Source organism: Delphinus delphis, chromosome 3 (genome assembly GCF_949987515.2).
Source record: "Delphinus delphis chromosome 3, mDelDel1.2, whole genome shotgun sequence".
NCBI lineage: Eukaryota > Metazoa > Chordata > Mammalia > Artiodactyla > Delphinidae > Delphinus > Delphinus delphis.
The window spans coordinates 26,680,249-26,696,260 of record NC_082685.1 but is presented as its reverse complement, the minus strand read 5'-3'; positions in this window follow the sequence as shown (position 1 = coordinate 26,696,260).

Here is a 16,012-nt window from a genome sequence, read left to right as displayed (position 1 = left end):
ATCTGCACCTACAAGCCAGCTATCTCTTCTTTAATAAGCCCAGACTAGAGCCATGGCCTAACTGGTCTTGGAGAGTCAAGTGGTCCATACCCTGCATTCATGATGGCCTGCTTCCTATTCAAGTCAGGGCATGAATTTTACTAAAATCCTTAAGGAATAGGATATCACACTTCATCACCATGAAAATCTCCATTTTCATCTGGACGTTTTTCCTCCTACCCAATACAGAAACTTGGTTCACTTACTGTGTAGAAAAGCATTAACATAACAGGCCCGAGACTGCTTTCCTTAGGAATGGTCTCTTTGCAAGGCTGGGCCTTAGCCAGCATCTGCGAATTTGAATTTGGGGAGAGTTCCTATTATTCCCTAATTGGTAAGAGTGGCTCACTGGGCCTAACCTATTTGCACAAACAATGTGGTTTATGCTGAACACCTGCTTCTCTTCTGGGAGTCTGTAATTTTGGATCATGCTAAGCAGGGGGTGCCTATGTGACCAGCCCCCAGTAAAAATCTTGGACACTGAGTCTCTGGTGAGCTTCTTGGTAGACAGCATTCTGCACTTGTCTCAATTCCATGCTAGGAAAAATTAAGCATGGCCTAGGGAGGACACAGGGAGAATACTCTTGGAAGTCCATGCCTGGTTTCCTCCAGACTTCACGCCATGTGTTTTTCTTTTCCCTTAGCTGATTGTTCTTTATATCCTTTCACTATATTATAGCCATGTGTACCACTGTATGCTGAGTCCTGTGAGTTCTCCTAGAGAATCACTGAACCTGTGAGTGGTTTTAGGGACTCCCAACACACATGTTTTGGAACAGTGGTTCCCAAGTCTGGCTGATCATAAGATTCACTGGTAGAGCTTTATGAACAAAAGATTCCAGAGTCTCACCCTAGACCTATGGACACAAGATCTATATTTTTCAAAGCTCTCCAGATGTTTTCAATGTCAAGTCAGAAGGGAAGACAGATCGCAAATCCCTTGGTGGAAAAGACAACAGCTGCATTAAAGCTATATTTTCTAGGAAAAAAAATAATACAGTGTGTTTGCCACATGGAAAGGAAAAGTCCAACTCAATATGATTACTGAATATGAATAATGTATACAGCTGACGGAAAGCAAAATTTTCTTTTGTCTCATTGAACCTGCTACGTTGGTGCCAAGGAGGAAAAGGACAGCTATTCTTTCTGATATGGCCGCAACATGACAAAAAGGCATCTAATAAAAAACATGTGGTTGAAGAGTTAGGAAGGTGTATGGGGATGCAGCAGTTCTTCATTGCAATTCCTGGTTTGTGAAACACTAAACCTTAACAGGCATTGAAATGAACTAAAAACCTTCACAGGAAAGCAAAAAGTTAGACTCTATGCAACCAAAGACTTTGGCTTCTGCAGTGGGTAGGAGGGGCAGTTGGCTTGAATGAGGCTTGAAGGTAGCTCTCAAGGAGGCTAGGGGTATGCCCCCAAAGTTTCATTAAGAACTCTCAGAATGACAAAAGGAGAAGACTCAGTTGAGAAGTATGAGATTATCAAAGTTGTGACATAAAAGGGCATCTCCAAATTCAAATTTCTTTCTCATTCTTAGGGCCTCTTTCAGTCTGGCTCACCAACTTATTCTGCAACTGCACAAAAAGCAGGCCTTGCAAGTTTAGCCAGAATCCAAATTACAGCTGTACTTATTATCTTATGGAGTAAGACACTTGTTTAATTTCCAAATTTTTGAAGTAGTCTTGAAAGCTGGCTTTTTAGGTTGAAACTTCTATGGACATATTCAACAAACAAAAAATGTGGGTATGTTCTCATAACATACAGAAATGTGGCATGACTGATGAATAACAGTTGATTTTGATGAGAGATTTCTCTTTAGGGGAAGTAGGCAAATATGTCCCTGATGGGTTTTGCTTTTCAATAACAAGTTATTGAACCAATTCGCCAAAATATATCTTGAAGCATCTAAAGCTCTCATTCATATATCAAATCGTATCTATGGAACAAAACAAAGGAAATGGGAGAGGATGACAGTGGAAAGTGATAAACACAAATATCACCAATAAAAGTTAGACTCAGATGCCGTGGCATTTAAAGGCACGAACCTTAGAATGTAATAATAAAGTGAATTTTCAGAACGTAAAGAAGTCCCAGGAGAAACTATCCGTTTAAAAGAATATGAGATGTTCCTTTCCTGGGTTTGTATATTTCTTACATCCTAACAGAACATTCTAATCCATTTCACAGAGGGAATCAAAGGCAAATTCTCAACAAGGGAAATAGAACTTTGTTTTATCTACTCCTGTAGTAATTTAACATAACTTATCCAGTTATTTTTTTTCCACAAAGAATCCAATTGCATACTCTTTTATACATATCATAAAAGATTAATCCAGTTTCATTTGGTGTAGGAGTCCAGGAATGAAATTCAAGAGATCTGGGCTCTGCCATTACCTTAATCTCTATTTGCCTAAATTCACTAATATGTCAAGTGGAACAAAAATATTTGCCCTTCCTATTTCACAGGTTTGTGATAGGGTTAAAAATGAGATTATAAATATGAAAGTGTTTTGGAAATGTGTAATAGAAGTGGGTCCTAATTAATTTGACATATGATTATGCATGCATTACATACCCCTAGAAAATCAGAACTGGGATGTAGCTGGGACATCAAGACATTCGACCAGCTTATATGCCATTTTAGTAGATAAGGATCAAAGGCATCAGAGAATGCCTCCGAGATCAAACACAGTACACAGCCAGGACTAGGAGCCATGTCTTCTAAGCCCAGTGTTCTCTTTGCTGATTCTGTTACCTCCTCAAATGGTTCTGTGCACGCAGCTTCATGCTCTGCTTGTGCAGAAGCAGCACGGCAAGATTACAACATCTACAGTATTGTTATAAAAAGCCACAACCCTGTTCAGATTTAAAGTCATTATCTGTGGCCTATGTTTTGAAGGTCTCTCTCAAACTGCCAGGACTGTTCCACCCCCAGAAATTTCAGGCAGAGTATCTCTGGAATCTTTGCTGCCCAATAAGATCATTCTTCCCCAGAAAGGACTTTTTGAAGCCATTTTTTAGCACATAGGACCCGGCTTTTCACCAATTCCATCTCAAAGCCCCTGCAGGGAAGATCACAAAAGCTGGCATCCTGCCCACACAACATATCTGACCTGGCTAGCTGCTCCCCAAATGCAGTTAGCAAGAAAACCCTATTTCATTTCTGCAAAGGTGAAAGATCTCAGATCATGAATCCTCTCAGCACTACACAGGTGAATTGTTTTAAAAATGTATTTGTGTGTATAAGCCATACCTTTCATTGCAATGAATCTTTTGCATTTTAACGGTAAGTGGTATGTTCTGACACTATAAATGGTAGAATTATTTCAAATTATCTCTCATTTGCTTACTTTATTAACCAAGAGAGTACATACAGGGCAATAAAGTTATATCTTTATCGAAAAAGCATACAGTGCTTTGGTAAGCACTGTGCTATAACCACTGTTGTCTACTCAAAGTTTTATAATGTTTTCCAAATAGGACAGAGGCATAAAATAACTCTTATTCAATCTTCTTGGAAAAATTAAGAATAATTACCACAATGCAGTCCATCAGTGGTTTTCTCATTTCTCATATTTGTCATTTCTCTTCTTCACAGATATTTTAGATAGACTTGATGTTATGAGTCACATAAAAGGACAGGAGCTCATGGTGTGTAAATGAGAGTCCATAGCTACAATTTATTAAGTGTCAGTCATATACTAAGCACCTGACCTACCCTGTCTCTCATCCTGACAATAGTCCTATGAGGTAAATGCTGTTAACCCATTTTGCAGATAAGAAAAACAATGATTCAATGAGATTGTCTGCCTGGCTCAATGTTACACAGTTGGTAAGTGGCAGAGCTGAGGTCTGAATCCAAGGTCTGTTTGGTCGCAGGACCATGCTTTATCCATTACACCATACTGCCTCCCTCTTACAATGAGCTATTAGAGGTATAGAGAATCTGGATCTAAGTTAGATGATACTGTGGAATGAAACAAATGCAAACAGTGAGAACATGTCTCCTTCATCCACTGAATATCCACTGAAATTTCCATCTCCAAAGCCAGTAACTCACAAGGGTGAGAAAAAGCAAACTGACCCTGTGAGAAATCCAAGCAGTGCACTGGAGAGGTCAGGAACTGTAGCTTTTTACTGAGTTAACTTGGGTTTGAGCCCTAGCTCTGCCTGTTTCTAGCTACTTGTGTGACCCCACCCACTTAACCTCTTTGAACCTATTTCCTTCTCTGTAAAACAGGAAAACATCCTTGTAGGCTTGAATGACACAGAGTGTACAGTATACTTAACACCATAACTGGCATATATTGTTGCATGCTCAGTAAACGCCATCTATATTTTATTAGAACTTTTAGCTGTTAGGTTGCTGTATAAAAATAAAAGACACATTATTGGTTAAAAAAATTACAGTCTCCGGTTTAACTGGTTTTTGTTGGCACCTAACGGTTGTACACTTATTGATTTAAGAGAGACTTAAAAACAAAGAGTGGGTATCAAGCACTGGGTTTCTACTTTCAGGAACAGATGCTCTTGTTTAGGCTCAGCTAACACTGAAGTTTAGTTGGACAGCTCAAAATAGAACCCACTTGATTTCTCCTGCCAGTTTAAGTAGGAAACTGGTGCTCCTAAGAGTGTGAAGATAGAGTCTCTAGAATTTCTGATTAATATGTCAGACCCTAAAATGCACATCCCATCCTTTCTTATTTCTACATAATAAAGTTTTAGCTCTTATTTGCACCATTCCCACAGTTAAAAAAAAAATTGGCCTAAATAGGATTATGTACTGAAAATGAAGTAGCAGCCTGGCTATATGCCAAGCTGAAACGGAGACCACCTCTCAATAGGGCTCCTGCCCAAGGAAGCTCTCTCTACTAGACCTGCAGTCTTTTCGCTTATGACTTAATCCAAGAGAAAATGTGCCTGTCCCCTTGGAAAGATAACTCTTAAAACATTTAACTCAGGATGAATGAAGAATGGGAGACACTTAAACAGGGAAGTGGGAAGGAGCATGAGGCTGCTGGGAACCTTGGGATTTGGAAGTGACAATTTGACCAAGGGCTGGTACCACATAAAGTTTCATTTTAAGGTTAAAACCCATAGTTTCAGATAAGCAAAAGTAAAACTAGTCTTTATGGGAGTTTTCACCAAATATCACCCACAGGGCTGGGTCCTTATAGAATTACTTTTAGGCTTAACTTTCACCTCCCTCTCTCTCTGAACAGCTCAAGTCTCCATATTTTGTAGCAGTATATGCCTTTCATTAAAAAGCCCCATAACTTGATCACAACTGTAATTTTACACCTATTTGAAACATCCGTTGGTTACTGTCATTCCATGAGATATAAACTTCCTACAGGCAAGAACTCTGTCTGCTTTTATTCACTGGGCATCCACAGTGCCTAGCAGAGTGACTCCCACATAAAAAGTGTCCTGTGAACACTTGTTGAGTGAATGAATACATTCATTGAATCCAAGAATACTGAAACAAACTCTGTCCCGGGAGAATAGGGCAGTTTCCCCAGGCATCCCTCCCCGGAGTCAGAATGCCTGGTTTTGAGACTTGCCTGAGGTTTATTAGCTGTGTGTGATCTTAGTCAGATTAATCCCTCTCTCTGTGCCTCATCTGTCAATTGGGGATAATAAAGTCCAAGATCAAGGGGACCACAGGGTTGGTTTCTTCTGAGGCCTCTCTGCTTGGCTTACAGGTGGCTGTCTTCTCCCTACGTCTGCACATGGTCTTCCCTCTGCACATGTCTGTGTTGTGATTTCCTCTTCTTATAAGGATACCCATCATATTGGATTAGGGACCACCCAAATGACCTCATTTTAACTAAATCACCTCTCTAAAGACCCTATCTCCAAAGACAGTCCTACTCTGAGGCAGTAGGGGTTAGGACTTCAACTAATGAATTTTGGGTTGGGATTGGGGAGATGACCCAATGCATCCCATAACACCGGCGTAACTCCCTTCACAGGCCTTCCAAAAATGTCAGGGGTTACTATGTGTGCCCTGTTCAATTTCCTGTATTACAAATACAAAAAGGAAAAAATGTAACCACTCTGCTAAATCTATCACCCTCATTAACGGCCCAGTTTTTCTCCAACCATCTAGCTATTAGTCCGCTTCCCCCAAACCAAGAGAGCCCCTGTGAATCGGGCCCTTGTGTGCCATCCAGTGTCCCTTTGAGAAGAGCTGCAGTGATATGATGTTTCCCTGATGATTCCCAGCACGCATCCTTAAAGAGTTTTTGTACCACCCTACCCACTCATCTTTTCCAGACCCAACTGCCGAGGATCTCCCATCACACTGCAAGGATTTAAAACCCTTAGACTCTGGAAGATATGCCCAGGTGGTGTTAAAATGGGGTAGTATTCTTTTACAACTGAGGAAACAGAGGACACTCATGATTCGATGACAGTTTCTAGGTCTGAGAACAGCACTATGTCAGCAGAAGCCTCAGTTCCTAACACAGCAAAGACCATTGTCTTGAAAGGGTGCAGAATGGACTTCACCAGCTCACCTCAGAGCTGGGATCTGGATGGAGGGCATGGCAAGGTGTTTGGTTTCTGTAATGGAAAGCAGAAAACCTTTTTTTCTTTTTAATTACCTTGTTATGTGATACAGGTCATAAGGTAAAAGAAAAGTATGAAAAGTTGCTTTTTTTATACCTGACTTTCTGATAGCCTATATGTTTTAGGGACAGATAACTTCCTAATGAGACTTTTTATAATAAAGCTTTCATTGCTTTGAAAAATATTAACTTTTCCAGTCCTTCCGGGTAGAACAAACAGACCCTGCAGTTATAGTTACAATATCCTAAAGATTTAGCTTCTCAGTAATAATGGGTAACAGCCTTCGCATTGCCACGGGCCAAAACTGTATTATTTGAAATGAAACCTCTCATAAATATCCAACTATGAAGTCACTATCTATCAACTGCTGTTATATAAACAGGGAAGAGCCAAATCCCCCATCTGCCAATATCAGAGCTGCCACAGAGAATGATTTTGTGTCCAGAACTCACATATGAAACAGGCTCTTGCTCTGTCACCCAATTCGAGGAAGCCAGTTTTGGTTTAGGTAGCCACAGTGTAGGATGGCCTGAAAGTGTCTGAATTCTTCACGCATTTCCTTTTTTCCAAGAGCTTGGACCACCCTCAGCCCCAGTTGCTCTCTTCTGGGTGGTTAAAAGATGTGACCAATTCTTTAGAAAGAATACTGCAGTTCCCAGCGTCCCACTTACTACCGCTCTTTTCTATACCTTTCTCCATACCCTTGTGATATCGTCGAGCCCTAGACTTCTGCCCTCACTCTATTCTGAACACTTACATACCTGGTTCACTGTAGTTTTGTTCGGCACCAGAAACGCTAATGGGAAGTCTGTGGACCAAGTTCTGAGAAACACTGCTAGAAACAATGTGAAGCCATCAATATAAGGCGCTGCTGCATTTACCTTTTCACAACTTCTGTTCCAGAGCCTGGAACATGACAGTCACATGATATACGTGTGATAATCTGAACTCAAGCCAAGAATTTTTTTGAAGCCTAAGATTTTTTTTTTGCAGTACGCGGGCCTCTCACTGCTGTGGCCTCTCCCGCTGTGGAGCACAGGGGCCGGACGCGCAGGCTCCGGACACACAGGCTCAGCGGCCATGGCTCACGGGCCCAGCCGCTCCGCGGCATGTGGGATCTTCCCGGACCAGGGCACGAACCCGTGTCCCCTGCATCGGCAGGCGGACTCTCAACCACTGCGCCACCAGGGAAGCCGGAAGCCTAAGATTTTTAAGCAGGGAAGTAATATAATTTAGGTTTTAGAAACTGAGTAAGAGTAGCTTAGAAGCTGAAGAAAAAGGAATAGAGATCAGAATCAAGGGGACTAATTGTGCTTCCTCTAATTAAAATTTTAAAACATTATAATAATAATAGCCAAGATTGACATAACACTTATGATGTACCAGACCCTGTTATAAAAGTTTTCCTTATATTAACTCATTTAATCCTCACTACAACCTAAAAGGTAGGAACTATCATTATCCTCATTTCAAGATGAGGAAATGGAGATCCAGAGAGGGTAAGCCACTTTCCCAAGGTCACATGGACAGTGACCGGCAGAGATGTGATTCCAACTGGCCATCTAGCTTCCCAGTCCAGTGTGCAAATCACTTCCATGTGCATTATCTCAATTAGTCCTCATCTCCCACCTACCCAGCCTGCCAGTGACAGACCTAAGTGGGGTAGTGGCCAGTGCACTCCCACTGGCCTGTCCTACCTAACTTCACCTAGGTCTGGCTTATACTTCTCTGCTTACAGCCACCAAAACTTATCTGATCTGTGTCTTATTCCAGGGGCTCTGGGTCAATTTACTGGCTTTAATAGCTTAATGTGTTGTTCATGCCAGGATGACTCATTCACTCTTTCAGCAAATATGTATTGAGCAACCACCATATGCCAGGCTCTGTGCTAGATGCAGAGGAAATACAGTGAACAGACCATCAAACAAATAACTACATGTACAAAATTCAATAATTATAGATCCTGATTAATGCCATCAAGGAAATAAATAGGACTGCATCTACAGGACAATGACCCACAGGAGTGCTTCTTTGGTATTGAGAATTTCAGGTACTGTGGCAAATCACACAGGGAAGATATTTTGGGACATTGGTGACCTTTCTATTGGGCCCCTAAATATACCACCTTGTTTGTAAAAAATAAAATGGATCTTATCATTCCCCAGCCTAGAATCCTTCAGTGGTTCCTTTGAGCCTTTAGGATAAAGTCCAAATCCCTTAGCATGACTCACATGGCCCTCCAACATTGGCCTCCTGCTCACCTTCCAGATTCAACATTGTGTCAATCCATTCCCCGACCCATTATGCACTCAGCTCTGGCCATACTCAAGACTAATCATCACACGTTGCCCTATCCATCTAGATTACCTATCCTCCTTCCCCACACGTCATCTGAGTGGCCCCTATTTATCTTTCAACACTCAGACTTCAAGAAGCCTTCCCCACTCTAGGCTGGGCTTGGTAATGGTGATCTCTTAGTGTTACTGACTGAATTGTGCCCCTCCCCCAAATTCATATGTTGAAGTCTTAACTCGCAGTACATCAGATTGGGATGATATTTGGGGACAGGAGTCTTTAAAGAGGTAATTAAGTTAAAATGAAGTCATTCTGGTGGGCTCTATCCAGTATGACTGGAGTTCTTATAAGAAGAGATTAGGACACAGACACACACAGAGGAAAGACTATGCGAAGAAACAGCGAGAAGGTGGCCATTAGCAAGCCACCTTGCTGACCACCTGAGTAAGGTCTCAGAAGAAATCAACCCTGCGGTCACCTTGATTTTGGACTTCCAGCTTCAGAATTCCAGAAAATAAATTTCTGTTGATTAAGTAACCCAGTCTGTGGCACCTTATGATAGCCCTAACAAACTAATACACTGTGTAAGCCTTAGTGATACGCTTGATTCACAGGCCTAAGTCAAGAAATCTCATCTTTTTAAATTGTTATGCCCCGAGTGTTAAGCTCAGGGCTGGGAATGTGGTAAACTCAATAAGCGTTTGCTGAATGAATGAACTTCTCATTCGTCTTGTGTGGAGGGCATCTTCAACGCAATGTTACTTCTAAAAACTGGAAAGCCGGCTGGAACAGGGAAACCATCTGAGAAAGGTTGGTTCCCTCTGAGGGAGAATAAAGGAAAGCAGCGCTACAGTTCCCACTGCAACAATCAGGATTTGGAAAAACAGAAGGTTACAGAGGCACCCCCCCGAGGCACAGATCTGTGGTATTTCCCAGGTCTTTCAAACACATTTAATTGTGCACATGGAAAAGAATAGCATCATTATTTAATCTAAAATATAATAACAATAGATTGCTCAAGTAGGCGCATAAGTCCCCTGCAGAGAATTTAATGTGCATGTTGCCTTACCCACGCATACAGCCAAGGCAGTGAGAATGGAAGCCAGCCCATTCTGGGAAGAGAGAACATAGATGCCTGTGGTTGTTATAACAGCAAAAGGGGGGAAAACAAAAGAAAGCCCAAGGGTATAGCTGCAACTCCACTTAAGGCTAATGCACATCTTCATTTTCGTCCTCAGCAATAATCCAAAGAAATATCTGATGCTTCTGAAAGACTACTGTCATCCCTGGTAGATACTCATCAATTATTATTAAGCATTGCACGGTTCAGGTCTAGATACAATATGTCTGAGAAAAACCGTGGCACCTCCTTTTAATCTTGCGTAGAAAACAATTAAAGTATATAAAGCGCATTATTAAAATATGTAAAATTTATAATTTAATTATAAGATTGCAAAGCTTTATGATCTAATAGTTCTGCTGTATTTTGCATATTAGTGAACAATTGCTTTCTTAAAGCACACAGTAGAATCATTTACTTGATGCTGGAGAATAAGTTAATTATGGATTCCCTGTATATGACTAATGGATTTAATAATCACTTTACTGTAGAATTAACTTATACTTCCCTGTGCTTATAGCACTAATGATGATATTCATAAAAGTTATATTTTCTAAAAACTGTAAGATTGGCACAAAAAGAGAAACCAATGTACAACTTGGTTTTAGAAACAGCAGTTCTAATAGATGGTTCAGAGCCATCAAGGCCCTCTCCTTGCTCCATAATAAATCATACACACCCTCTCCGCCCCCCACCCCTGCCACCAACCCTGCCTCCATTGGCTTTATTAAGGGAATTTATTTTATTTAAGGGAAGACGAAATGCTTGCCAGATGCATTTAGTGGAGCTCCTGATTTTTTTAACCTCGGTCGTGGGTTACAATAAGGATTATTCACTTACAGCCACTTCACAGAGCTCTGGGAAGCCCCATATATGCTGAGATCACATTGGGATGCCCAAGTCCCTCTTTTCGTCCTCAGTTTTAGTCCCTTGAAGCCACTCGTTTTTCTCCTTCAGCCAGAACAAACAACATTGGTGGAAAAAGTAACAGGAATGCCTTTTGTTTCATAAGGAGAGTCTTTAGCAATGCTTTTCTCAACTTTTATATCCTTCCTTACCACTAAGAACAGAACTAACACCATGTTGAAACTGCCTCCCTAGTTCTTTAGCTTATGTATTCTATTATTTTAGCCCTGCACGTCAAGAGTTAAACATTAGAGAAATGTTGCTTGTGCCCAAATAGCTCACTAGGCTCCCTGAAGAAAGTTCCCATCCCACTTCCCGGGGTGGTAGATAAGTTCACTTTCAGCCTAAAACCTTGCAAATAAGCAGAGATAAGAATGGTAAAGTAAAAATAACTGCCAATGACTTGAGGTTTTGCAGGAGCCTTGTGATCCAGCCTACGTGAGCAAGCAGAAAAACGAAGAAATGTTATGGTTTCCTTGAAGGCCAGGTGGCTCCAAGAAGTCTGCAATCCACCTTTACTCTTTAACCTTGAATGCTCCTGCTTCCCCTTTTCCCTTAGCATAAAAGAAGCCTGAATTCTACGTTGAGATAAAACGGTTCTTTAAGACATTAGTGTGCCATCTTCCCGATTTGCTGGCTTTCCGAATAAAGCCACTATTCCTTGTCGCAACACCTTGTCTCTAGACCTACTGGCTTGTAGAGCCGCAAGCAGTACGAGCTTGGACTCGGTGACACCACCATCACCGTCATCACAATCACCATCATTACCATCATCCTCTGGGTTATTCTTCCTCATGGAATTAGCAATGGAAGATCTGGATTTTATTTCCAGCTCTGTCAGCTTGGAGATGACCTTGGATGGGTCACTAAACCTCTTCAAACGTGTTTGCATAGCTCTAAAATGTGAAAACTGGCTACTACTGACTCTGAATGCGCTTTGTCTACTGTCAAGTCCTAAATACAGGCCAAAATACGGTGCTCCCTCCTAACCAAATGCACATCACCCACCCCTCCGTGAATTACTTTGCCAATTCTGTCATGGAAATTTGAATATTCTGGAAGAAGAGAACTATGGCTTATACTTTGATATACTGCGCAGAGCTGTTCACAAAGTATGTACTTACTAAATACCTGTTAGTGAATTGATTGAAGGAGTGTAAATTCTTAATTTGCTCCCTGAGGACTTGAGGGATTGTAATTTCCTTTAGGTCAGATACCTGAAGCTATAACGGTGAATCCTTGAATCTCTGTCCCCCTGCCTCACGTCTCTACCAATCTCTTCCAGAATAATGCTCTGCTGAGAGTGCAGAGTCATAAATGGTGATGACAGGCTTCCAGGAAATGTGACCTATCCCCTAGTGGGGACTCAGGAGATCTAAGGGTACCACTTCCTGCTCCATTCCTGGGTTCTTCACAAAGTGCCAGGTACCTGTTCCCTCCTCCTTAGCACACTATGGGAGTAAACTAAACTTTATGAAATACTGAATTGCTTTGACGAGCAAGAAATCCAGGAAGTTTCGCTTTTATTTTACTCATAACATATATAACATTATTAGAGGGAAATTTTTAAGCTAAATTTTCAAGATTTCATTTAAGTTCTTCTCAGCTCATTAAAACGTAGCTGGCAAATGGTAGGCGGAATTAAATGTTCCAATCCCTTTTCATACCCAAACATTTTGTTTGTTTGTTTAATGAATTTTATTTACACTTAACTTCCCTCCATACTGCCACTCCCCAGCCACAGTCATTTTTGTGGCAATTGGAGTGATTTGTTTATACTGATTAGTCATAAAAAATACTCAAGATACTCCCTGAAATTCATTTTTCTCATAAAAAAATATGTAACCCTACAAACTCCTTGCCCAAATTCATACCCTTTTCTCTTCATCCACAATCTTTGGCTTTTGACCTAAAGCACTGCTTCTGAGACTGAAATGTGCATACGTATCACCTGGGGTTCTCGGTGATCAGGTGGGCCCAGATTCTGCATTTCTAACAAACTCCCAGGTGAGGTAGGTGAGCTGCCAGTCCCGAGATACACTTTAAGTAGCAAGGATCTAACATTTTTGTGCATCAGCCTTGAAAAAACAACCTTTTTAATTTTATACCCAGAAAATTCGTACTATATAATTTTTTATGCAAGAAACAAATGTTTAAATTGAGCAATTTCTACTACTCAGAAATAATTGTATTACTCTTTTTCTCTTGAAATACTAAAATGTACCACCTTTCATCTCTGTCTCCACTTCATCTCCATTTTGGCCTCATATTCCCATCTCTTTTTCCAACCTGCTCCACAAACTAAAATACACCGAGTGCTACACAAGTATAAACTGCTTCTCTGATTTTCAGGTGTCTTTTGCCTTTCGTATGTTAAATAATAGTTAAAATATATTGGATTTATATAATACTTTATGCCTTACAAAAGGCTCGCATGCACTTATTTCATAAAAATAAGTTCATATCTAGAGAGAGCGAGAATAACAGAATGAAAAAAGTAGACGGACTTTGAAGTGAGATTCACCTGGGTACAGATCCTGGCTCTGCTAAATATTCAGTGTTGGGCAAATTATTTAACCTCTTTGCTTAAGTTTTCTCATTTGTCAAAGTGGGGGAGGGGAGTATAAATAGCCACATATCATGAGCTAGTTATTTGGGTTAAGGTTGGGGTTATGAGATTTCAAAGGAAGCTGACTAGCCAAGACTGGGAACACAAAGGACACTTCATATGTGTCCCCTCCAGACTCACATCCAGCTGCCCCTCTAATCCTACTTCGTTGTTTAGGGATCTCTCAATGCCCCCTGTCCTGTGATAGTTGTCCTTCTCTAGGATGGCAACTGGCATCAGACACTATCTCCTCCTTTCCTCTTTACTTCCCAAACCTTTCCGATTCTTCTATAAAACCCGCTGCTTTTGTAAAGCATGCAGCTGGTATTTGACACCTAGATTTCAAGTGATCAAACAAGACATGATGACAAATCTAAGAAAAATGACACCAGCCCTTCGAACAAAACCAAAATCAATTCCCTTCCCACCCCCATTCCTTGAGATTCCCCCTTTTCCAGCTGCTATCTTGCCTCATCTATCATACTTAGACAGAAATCCATATGTCTAGTTTAAATGACTGTTTCTCAGGCAACAGCCAGGCCACTTAGCAAGAGTCTAAAGCAAGCCAATACAATATTCTGCCCAGAGTGATATTCGGCCAGAGGTTACTGTGCCAGAGTAGGTTAATTATTCTAAGAAGACTTACTTTTACTATAATTATTGATTGCCGTGAACTAATGAAAAAAGAAAAGCCGCTATTTATTAAGTGCCTCTGTATCCCCTAGAAGCTTTTACATATGTATCTTATTTTCTCTTCAACACAACTCTGCAAAATGTTTTCCAATTTTAAGAAAATTTTAGGACCAAGTTGGTGAAATTACTTGCCCAGGGTCATGAGCTGGTGATGGGCAGAGCCAAGATTCAAAGCCATAAGCGATTATCTGACTGTGTTCCGTTACTATTACCTTTAATTTAAAATTCACGTTTAGCCAAGAACATTGAAGAGTTCCACATGACTTCAAACAAACAGCAACAGTTCCTTGCACCATCCCTCCCCACCTCTAATTCTCATTCCCCAGAGCAAACCTCTTTCGACTGCTTTTTCTGCTATTTACCTCCTACCATCTTTTCTTTTAAAATATGCTTAATTGCTCTTTCTTGATTTTAAAATTTTCGAATTATAATTGACTACTATGAAAGATGAGGATTAACTCTCAACCACCATGTCCTCCCCTCTTCTTCCTTCTAATATAAAAATATAAGAATTTTTGGCTAAACCAATAGTCAATATTTACATTGATTTAGACATAGAAATATTATTCACAGATGAGCAACGGTAATAGCATATCTTGATAATGTTTCTTTTCTCGTATAACAGTTTTCCCTGGAATTAATAATTGCATTACCTTTCCATTTCTTTAGTATTTTATGTTTCTATTACTAATCCATCCTTAGCTCTCTTCCAGAACCATAAAACTCTCAGTATGGTCAGTCAAATGCATCAAGTGATTTAACATTTTTCTGTGAGTGCATGCTTTGTTTTGTTTTTCCCCAACATTCATCCTGGAGCCACAAACTGTCCCAAACCACACTGATCACTCTTGAAGCGGGCCTCATTGGTTGTGCTGGGATCTTAGTAGGCCATTTGACCTAGAGATGCATGGCATTCAGTTCTGAAAAGTTCTCCTGTGTGGTTTCTTACATAATTTCCTTCCCTGTGATAATTCTCTGTTTCTGTAACTCTTACTAGATATTGGAACTCAAGAATTAAGATCCTTGGGGAAGCTGGGACAAAGTGAGAGAGTAGCATTGACATATACACACTACGAAATGTAAAATAGCTAGTGGGAAGCGGCTGCATAGCACAGGGAGAACAGCTCCGTGCTTTGTGACCACCTAGAGGGGTAGGATACGGAGGGTCGCAGGCAGGCTCAAGAGGCAGGGGATATGGGGATATGTGTATACATATGGCTGATTCACTTTGTTATAGAGCAGAAACTAACACACCATTGTAAAGCAATTATACTCCAATAAAGAAGTAAAAAACAAAAAGAATTAAGGTCCTCTATCTCATCTTTTCTTGCCTATTTCTTTTTTGCCTTTTTAATGTTTATTTTGGATGATTTCTTCAACTTTTCCTTCAAACTAGTGGGTTTTTTATTTTTGGCATTTTATTTTTCATTTCTGGGGTCTATTTCTTCTTCTCTGAATGTTTGTTTATTATGGCATCTTGCGCTTGTTCCAGGGATGCAAAATTTCCTTTTCTCTCTCTAAAGATAGTTTAAAAAAAAAAAAGTTTTCTTCTACGCCCTAAATTGTCTATTTCCTACAAGTAGTATTCTTCTATTTGCTTATTTGATTCTCATCTTTCTTATCAGAGGCTTTTCCTCTTGCCTGCATCACTGTGAAGCACTCTTAAATATGACACAGGAAGTTCTGTATGTGGACAGAACACCCAACGGGTAAGCTTTTAAAGAGAGTGATAAAAGGGTGATGAGATGGTGGGTCAGCTTTTTCATTGGTTA